Source organism: Archocentrus centrarchus, unplaced genomic scaffold, assembly GCF_007364275.1.
Source record: "Archocentrus centrarchus isolate MPI-CPG fArcCen1 unplaced genomic scaffold, fArcCen1 scaffold_27_ctg1, whole genome shotgun sequence".
In the NCBI taxonomy this organism is placed as follows: domain Eukaryota; kingdom Metazoa; phylum Chordata; class Actinopteri; order Cichliformes; family Cichlidae; genus Archocentrus; species Archocentrus centrarchus.
Genome location: NW_022060257.1, coordinates 202,207 through 212,159, shown reverse-complemented (window position 1 = coordinate 212,159; position 9,953 = coordinate 202,207).

Sequence of the window (9,953 nt, the reverse complement as noted above, 5' to 3'; positions counted from 1 at the left end):
CTTTATTCAAAAAGTTATAAGGCTCGATTAATAATAGAACACTATGTTGAAGTAAATTACAGGTCACCATTATCATTAAATTTCCTTGGAATTAACAAGGTTGTAATACAAGGTTGTAATACATGATGGTAAAAGTTTGAGAACCACTGATTTAAACTAATATTTATTTACACTGATTTAATAATCCACTTTTAAATGTTTTACTCATTGGTGTAGTTGAGGATGTTACATTGTTCCTTTGTGAACTTTCATCTTTATCATTTTTTTTTCTGATTATTTTTTTGTTGTTTGCTGGTCTGGGAGCAGACACAGTCTTGGTTGGGATGGGGTTTTGGGGGAATGACAGGAGGAGAGAAGCTGCAGAGAGGTGTGTAAGACTGCAACTCTGCTTCCTGATATCAACTCTGTACAGTCACATTTTGGGGACTTTAATAAATGTGGCCAGATTTCTAGAATGTGAGCTGCTCTATCCAAAGTGGGATTGATGCCACCTTTCCTAACAAGACCAGGTTTTCTCCAGTAAATTCCCCAATTATCTATAAAGCCCACATTGTATTTGGACACCATTCAGACAGACAGCAATTTAAGAACATGTTGCTAAACATGTCACTCCTGGTCCAACTGGGAAATCTACATTTATCCTTAGCTAGCAGTTTCAGATTTCCTTTTATGTCGTGTGTTCTGACCCCTGGACTACAATGCGACATTATCATCACATTCTAATGGTGTTTCTGAAGACAAGCATTTAAGAACAAAATTGACAATAATTCAATCCACTGACTTTCACCAGAGTCCCATTAAATATTGATATATCGCCACATTTTGTATTAGTACAGTTTAAGTGATAAAATTTTTGTTCTTCAATGTAGAAGATCCCCTAATTCATGGTCTCAGTCATTCCTGGATGAAATTTGCATGAAGACTCCTACAACTGAAATGAATTAGAGAATCATCAAGCCCGAAATACCCAACAAATTGGTCACTGGTTTAATACATACAGTTGTCCTCAGCATTATTATATGTGTTACTATCAGGATCCAAGTGGTGCTCATTATCATAATCTATTAAATATGTATGTTAAGTACGTTAACAAGTATGTTAAGAATTATGTTAGTCCAAAAACAGCCCCAAGAAGATTAAACTACATCAGTGGGAAAACGTCAGTCCATACAAGCACTGCTTAGCAGTTGACTGAGGATTATTTATCTTTGTCTAGGTCCTTCATGTTTCTAACTCGGACTACATTTGAAATTTCTTTTTCCTTGATACAAATCCCGCAATTCCAAACCTAAGTTGGAAACCAGACATGACATTTAACAATTTTTTATTTCCTCCATATCTTCTTCAAGTTTCTCGGTCATCTCTGATTTTCTTGTATAAGCCATTATAGCCACTGGTTAGATGGATAATGCAACCAGTATGAGCTATCTCTGATACAGATGTCTCACTGTAGCTGGAGACTGACTGGCATCTACAAGTGTGAGATAAGTCAAGTGTTGTGGATAAGCAAAACACTGTGTCATGATCCTAGACTTTGCATCCAGGGTTTTATTAGATTTTGAAATTTAACAGTTGTGTTTATTTTATAAATCTGGTTTCATGCTCTGTTCCTCTTATGTTCTGATTATATTCTTTGTTACCAGTTCGTGTTTGTTTCCTCCCTCAGTGTTCCTCCTATGCAGTTATTGTTTGTTGTTTCCTGTTTCATTTATTTGTCTCCTGCATTTTATATTTAGTTTTACTTCCCCTGTCTCAATGTCACCTGTTCCTCATTTTCCCCCAGCTGTGTCTCATTCCCCTGATTAGCCTTGAACCTGAGGGTCCCAGACCAACTGAGCTTGAGCCTGTGCATCCCAAACTGACTCAGCCTGAGCATGTGGGTCCAAAGCCGACTGAGCCACCAGAGGGGCTCCATTCATGCCACTGGGTGCCTCACAGTCTTTGGCCCTTTCTTGGACTCCTGTCAACCTTCACAACCGGCACCCACCCAGACTTCCAGCGCCTTCTCATGTCTGGGCATCTCCCAAGCCCCCAGGGGGGTCCTGTCTCCTTTTTTGTTAGCGGCCCCCAATGCCTCCTTGGGGTCCAATTTCCTCTGCCAATGCTGGGCACCAGTCAAGTCTCCTAAAGGTCTCCATTGTCACTGAGCTCCAGAAGGGCTCTGCCTCTGCTGCTGGCCTCCAGTCCGACCTTTTGATGAGCTCCTTTTTCACTGCTGGGCTCCTCTCCTGTCTGAGGGTGTCTGTCGTCACTGCTGGCCTCCTATCCTATCTATCCCAAGCACAGCCACCCTGAAGATGGGACCCTTCAGGGTGGCTGTGCTTGGGAGGTACAGCAGGAAGGTTGATGATTCAATTCCTAGCTGCTCCAGTCTGCATACCAAAGTATCCTTGGGCAAGATTCTGAACCCACAGTTGCTCCCAATGCGTTCCTCAGAGTGTGATTTTGTGTGTGTGAATGTTTGATAGAAAGCATTTAGATGTAGAAAGTGCTTGTATGAATGTGCATGTGACTAGGTTAATGAGACATGCTGGATAAAGCACTTTGAGTACTTGTGTAGAGCAGAAAAGAACTATGTAAGACTCAATCCATTTATCATTCCTCTGCCAACGCTAGCTGACAGCGAAACCTTCTAAGCAAGTCTGTCACCTCTTTTGGTCTCCTGTCCAGCCACAGGAGCATCTTCGCCTCTGTTGCCAGCCTCCCCCACAGCCAGAAGAGGGTCTTCGTCTCCTCTATCACAGACCTCCTGCTCATCCTCCAGGCTGGACCCCAGAACTGTTCTGTATCTTCTGCCTTGTGCTGTGGCCAGTGAGACTCCCCAAAACTGTCATCCCTGCTCTCTAAACTCTCCTGCTCCCTGTATCCTTTTGTTTTTGGTTTCTCTATCCTGCAATACTGTGACACACTGCCCTTTTACCTGGCTGTGACCTCCATGAAGGCAGGCATCAACCCTTGTTAATCTCATCTCAGATCTAGCTTCTACTGGCTGTATGTTCTCCTTAATGACTCTTTCACAGCCAATGATGGCCCATGCAGGCTCTGCAGCCCTGCTAACTCTGCTCCTGCAGACAAATGAATAGGGCCACTCAGAATGCCATCAGTCACAATTTCTTTACAAATAATGACCTCAGCAAAAAAAATCCTGGTGTTGCTTCAATGAAGAGGAGCAAGAATTGCCATTGTGTGGTAGTAGCAGAAGAAAATGTCATTTTTTAACTCTGCTCTCTGTCTAATAGGAACTGTCCTCACCCAGAAAACTGTTTTTGCAACCAACAGTTACATTTTAAAGTTATACAGTTTTATTGTATGAAAATGTCAATGATACTATTATGTTTTTTATCCTATGTCTATACTGTCAATGGGAATCTTGAAGGTAAAGCTATTGATATCAGTATCATCAATGATTTATTCAAACATAACTTGAATATAATTTAACAGTGAGGGAAAGGGGCATATAAAAGAGATATACAATCCAGGTGACAGTCACTTGTGTTTGCACCACCTCTGCTCTGTCTTAGACTTTGGTGTTACCTTAAAGTACAAATGTTTGTGTATGTTGATTCAGGATTACCAGTGTAGGTCATATGAGATGACATGAGACCCATTTCTGCATGACATGTAATTTTCTATGTCTGAATTCAGACAAACGTAAAATTATTATATTTGTCCCCAAAAATCTCAGAAATATGGTAGCATTCTTTACCAGCATGTGTCCGTTAACATGCATATTAAACAAATATCTAAGACAGCCTTTATCTATATCCATCTATATTGTCTATCTATGTATAATCTCAAAATTTGAAACATCTGTGCATTTGATCCTTCTATTGGATTGTCCTAAAAGATCCTAAAAAGGCTTCAGTCCAAACAGCCTTAGCTGTGCTAACAGGGACTAAAAAGAGAGATCATATTTCTCCCATGAACTTAAAATCCTCTTTCTCACAAACACTATCTTGACTGATCAGGGCCCAGAATGGGAGGTAGATCATCAGGCTATCAGGCTCCTCTGCTGTGGAACCAGTTCCCAGTTTGGGTTCAGCAGACAGACACCTTGTCTGCTTTTAAGATTAGGCTTAAAATTTTCCTTTTTGATAAAGCTTACAGTTAGGACTGGATCATGTGATCCTGAACCATCCCTTAGTTATGGGCTCAGGCTGCTGGCGGACATGATGCACTGAGCACTTCTCCTCCACTCTGCTATCTTATCTCCCTATGCGTTTGAATGCTGCTATTGCCTTTCATTAGCATTTGTCTACTCTCTCCTGTAGTTTGAATTTTTCCCCATTTGTTGTTTGTCATCTTTCTATGCTCCTCCTTCAAGAAATTGGCTGCCTCTCCCTTAGCCTGGGAGCCTGGAAGTCTGCCACAGTCGCCAAATGCTTACTCACAGAGCATCTGATTTTTGGGACTCTTTCTCTAATATTGCACGGTCTCTACCCTGATATATAAAGCACGATAAGATAACTATTGTGAACTGACTGGAAATAATTAATATTGATTTTATATTAAATGAATTATTGCAAATTCTAATATTTTTCTCATGAAAATCGCCCTCATTAATTTTTATATAAAGCATAATTTTAAGAGTTGTGTATAAAAGAGGTTAAGGTGCAACAAAAATGCAAACACAGTAACTTTAATGAGTAAATCATAGTATGACATTCATAACACAACATAACACAAGTTTTGTTCCCAGCCCTTTAGTGTTATATTCCAATTGCTTATGTCTAAAACAAATGCAAAATTGCTTACATTCATCATAAACTTCGCTTCTGTGACCACGGGAATGAAAGTTATGCATTTTCACAATAGAAACAGTCGATTTTGCATCTTCTCATTCATACAGTCAGACTAAGAACACTATATGCATTGCAAATTTACATAGATTACCAAAAACTGTTCAGAAGTGTGTGGTTTTCCGAGATTTATGACTATACTGCAAATCACTTTCACGAATCAATCCCCAAATATAGTCGCCCATCATGTTCTCGTTATATTGTCCTTGGTAACAGCATACCAAGTTCATAATGTCCTGGTGAAAGCGTTTGCCTTGCTCCTCTGAATAAGCTCCCATGTGCTCTTTGAACTTATCAAGATGAGCATCAAGGATATGGATTTTGAGTGACATCCTGCAGCCCATTGCAGCATAGTTCTTTATCAGATTCTGAACCAGTTGTGCATAGTTTTCATCTTTATGATTGCCTAGGAAGTCGTGAACCACTGCGACGAAACTGTTCCAAGCTGCTCTCTCCTTCCTATTCAGCTTCTTGGGAAATTCACTGCACTCTATGATCTTCTTGATTTGTGGTCCAACGAAGACACCAGCTTTGATCTTTGCTTCAGACAGCTTAGGGAAAAGATCTTGGAGGTAATTGAAAGCTCTCGACTCCTTATCTAGAGCCCTGACAAATTGGTTTATGAGCCCCAACTTGATGTGTAGTGGTGGCATCAGCACCTTCTGTGGGTCCACCAGTGGCTCCCACTTTACATTGTTCTTCCCCACATAGAACTCTGTCTGCTGAGGCCAGTCCCGCCTGTGGTAGTGCGCTTCAGTATCCCGGCTGTCCCAAAGGCAAATAAAGCAAGGATACTTTGTAAAACCACCTTGGAGGCACATCAGGAATGACACCATTTTGAAATCTCCGATAACTTCCCAGCCGTACTCATCATACTTCAAGGCACCTAGCAACATCTTGACACTGGTGTATTCCTCTTTCAGGTGCACCGAGTGAGCTACAGGAAGAGATGGATACTTGTTCCCATTGTGAAGCAGCACAGCTTTGAGGCTCTTGCATGAACTGTCTATGAAGAGGTGCCTCTCCTTCGGGTTACAGGTGATACCTATAGCCTCGAATAGACTGGCCACATTGTTGCAGAGGCACAGTCCATCTTGATGACTGAAGAAGCTGGAAAAAACTTAGTGACGCTTCCTCTGATCTGTGACTTTGACGCTTTCATCAAATAATTTCCATTGCTTGAGCCTTGATGTCAGAAGCTCAGCGTTGAACTTAGTGAGACCAAGGTCTCTGATCAGATCGGAGAGGTCTTTTTGGTTAGGGTAGTATGGCTTCCGCTCCTCAGCTGCATATGAAGAGAAATCGGGATGTTCAACGTCTTCCTCAGTGTCTGACCTGCTGCTGTCTCCTGAAGGTGGTTGAGCTCTGTCTGGAGGAGTTGGTACAGGAAGTTCAGGGCAGTGTGGTACTAGGGCGATAGCTGAAGGAATGTCAGGATACGTTACAGGCGGTGCATTTTTGCCAGTGCGACGTTTGGAAGGGTCCACCATGCAGAAGTAGCAATTTGCAATAGCAATTGTCTTTATAAATTGGCCACATACATAGCAAAATGCATCCGCTGGATGTATGCAACCTCTTGATGCCATCTAAATTGACTGAGTTGCAGTGTACTGTAAGGAAAAAGGACGTCTCTCCAAACTTGATAAAAATGGTCAATCTTTATTCCACGCAGTATCAAAGTACAAGAGCGCACTGAGGATTCAGCAGAGCAAGACTGATCACCCAGTACCAGAATAACACACAATATATACATTTGAAAGTAGTGGTCCTTCCTAATCACCTCCTGTAATGGGTGTGGGGTGAAGTGTACTTAGAAAAAAAAACTTTTTTGTTCCCAGTTTTTTTGTTCCCATTTGTTGAAAAAAGACACAAGTTCTGTAGTTCTGCCTCTGTCCACCATCACAATAGATTTTAAAACAAGATGTGACAAAGTTTTGCTTTCAGCTTTAACTCAAGAGGTTTTACAAAAATTTTGCATTAACTGATTAGACACTACAGATTTTTTTTAACATTGTCCCCTATTTTCAGAAGCTCACAATTATTTGGACAATTGACTGTCAAACTATTTCATGCCATGACTAAAAAACATTAACGTTGCCATGGTCCTGGGCCGTCTGACCAGCATTTTGTGTTTAGTTTTATTTTCCCTGAGTTTTGTTATTTCACAGTTTGTTTTGATACTCTTGTTCCCTTTGTCTCTGTCTCCCCTGCCTCCATGGTCTTGTCTGTTTTGTCAATTTGTCTTGACCCTGACCTCCTGTGTTTTCATGTTGAGTTTTATTCCTAGTGTTGTGACTACGCTCTCCTCCTCTGCAGCCTCAGCTCTGCTCGCTAACCTCGCCACAGCAGCTGTGCGATCCGACAGCCACACAGCAGCCACCCGAGCCTTGGGGGATTCAGCTCGGTGGCTTCTCTATATCACCGGACCCACCACCTTCTGCTGCGTGTCTTGTCAGCTCCGCTCCCCTTTCAAAACCTGCAGTGGGGGCGTAAAGGCGGCGCTCTTGTCGCGTTGTAAAAACAGGATGGAGCCAGCAGCCACGGACAATTTAACAATGGATTCTCCTCTTCTGCAGTTTCCTGCCACATCTAACTCCTCCTCTGAATCTGTCCCTCCATACCCCGGCTTTTCAAATGCCTCTCTCATAGTTAACCACACTGCTTCACCCTCCTTGACAGCCAGGTCAGACATTTGTGACAAGGTGTCCAAGCTCTGTATCCTGTGGTTCCGGCTACCCTGTGAGGAGCTGGGGAACACCATCGCCAACAGGTGATAGGTTAGCTGAATACCCCTGGCTTATGGACTCCTTGCCCCCTTTAACCCAGTGTTATGCCAAAGAGATACTTCATTCTGCAGCCCTCACTTTCCCCTCTGAGTCTCCCAGGGTGACTGTTTCCAACAAACCGGCAAAAGAAAAGACTGTGTGTTTCACACCTGGACTTAACCCCAGTAGGATTGGTGCTCCATCCTCTGTGCCTCATGCTCCTGCATCTGTTTTTGTTCCGCGGGTGGGGGCAGCCACAGATGAGCCTGCTTCAGCACCCGCTTCTGTTCCGCGGGTGGGGGCAGCCACGGACCGACCTGCTTCTGTTCCGCGGGTGGGGGCAGCCATAGACGAACCTGCTCCTGCACCCGCTCCTGTTCCACGGGTGGGGGCAGCCAGTAGCTCCAGTCATGGCTGGAGCTACAGATGTGCCTTCTCTGGCACCCGTTTCTGTTCCGTGGGTAGGAGCACCAAAGCCTCAGTCACCCACGCCGCCTGCAGCAGCACCTCAGTCACCCACGCCGCCTGTAGCAGTCACCCCTCAGCCACTCCCGTCAGAGCTCCAGCCTCGGCCCACTCTCAATTAGCGGTTACAGTTTCCCCAGCGCCAGCTCTCCCTGTCTCAGCTCCCCAGCCTTAGCTCCTGTTGTTTCAGCTCTCCCTCAGCCCCCAGTGTCAGTCCCTTCATTTCCCTCAGTTAGCCCGTTAGCTTCGGTCCTCTCAGCTCCAGTCACAGTCTCCTCAGTTTCAGTCCCTTCAGTCCCTTCAGCTCCTGCTCATGCAGCTCCTGCTCCCTCCATAGGTTCAGTCCCCTTAGTCTCCCTAGTGTCCGTATCCCCCCAGCCTCAGTCAGCTCTCCCTGTCTCAGCCTCCCCAGTGCCAGCTCTCCCTGTCTCAGCCTCCCCAATGCCAGCTCTCCCTGCTTCAGCTCCCACAGCCTTAGCTCTCCCTCAGCCCACTGTGTCAGCACCACCAGTTTCCCTGCAACTTCAGTCAGCTGTAGCTTCAGCCCCTGTAGCTCTCCCTCAGTCAGCTCCCCCCAGTGCCAGCTCGCTCGGTCCCCACAGTCAGCGCCTCAGCTTTGCTCCCTCCAGTGGTTTGACTTTCTTTGATCCCCTTGGTCCCTCCGGTCAGTTTAGTTTCATCCCCAGCCTCCTCATCCTTATCCCCCTCATCTTCAGTCCCTCATCTTCAGTTTTAGTCCCTTCATCTTCAGTCTCCTCATCTTCAGTTTTAGTCCCAGTCTCCTCATCTTCAGTTTCAGTCCCAGTCTCCTCAGCTTCAGTTTCAGTCCCCTTCTCCTCAGCCCCGGTCTCCTCATCCTCCTCATCCTCAGCATCCTCTGCTCCTGCTCCCTTGGTCCCAGTGCCCTCTGCTCCTGCTCCCTCTGTAGTTTTGGTCCCCTTAGCTTCCCCGCAGTCAGCTTCGGTCCCCTTAGCTTCCCCGCAGTCAGCTTCCCCGCAGTCAGCTTCCACACCGTCTCCATTACCTGCACCTAGGCTATCCCCCAAGCAGCCCCAGCTGTTCAATAAAGCAGCTGTGTGCCCTGCACCACAGTCCCAGCCTGCGCATCCAGAGCCTTGCCTTGTAGGCCCATTCATCCCAAGTGTCCGGCTCAGTCTGAGCCACGTCTGCAGCCCAAGGGTCATGCTCAGTCCGAGCATCTGGCTCAGTCCGAGCCTCCTGTTTTGTCTCAACGCCGCCGCTTGGAGCGCAGTCGGCCCCCTGCCTTGCCTCCTCATCGCTGCCGCCGCTGGGAGCACAGTCGGCCCCCTGCCTCACCTCCTCGCCGCTGCCGCTGCTTGGAGCACGGTCGGCCCCCAGTCTCGCCTTGTCGTCACCGCCGCCGCTGCCACTGGGAGCACAGTCGGCCTCTAGCCTCGCCTCCTCATCGCCGCCGCCGCTGGGAGGGTGGTCGGCCCCCAGTCTCGTCTTGTCGTCTCCGCCGCCGCTGGGAGGGTGGTCGGCCCCCAGTCTCGTCTTGTTGTCACCACCGCTGGGAGCACGGTTGGCCTCCAGTCTCGTCTCGTTGTCGCCGCCGCCGCTGGGAGCATGGTTGGCCTCCAGTCTCGTCTCCTCGTCGCCACCGTCGCTGGAGCCGTGGTCGGCCTCCTGTCTCATCGCCTCGTTGCTGCCGCTGGAACTGCGGTCAGCCGCCCAACTGGTTTGGACTCTACTTTTTGGCCCCTTGGCCTAGGCGGCCCCCCGAACTGTTGAACTGTTTCCCCTTTTGCCGTTTGCTATTTTTGTTTTTGTCTTAGCTCCTGGACTGTTCCTTGTTTTGACCCCCTATTTTGTACATGGAGCTCTCCGGCCTTGTGCCGTCGCCTTTAGTTCTGGTCCTGTGTTTTTGTTTTGTTCTGTTTTTGTTTTTTGCTTGCCCTCATGC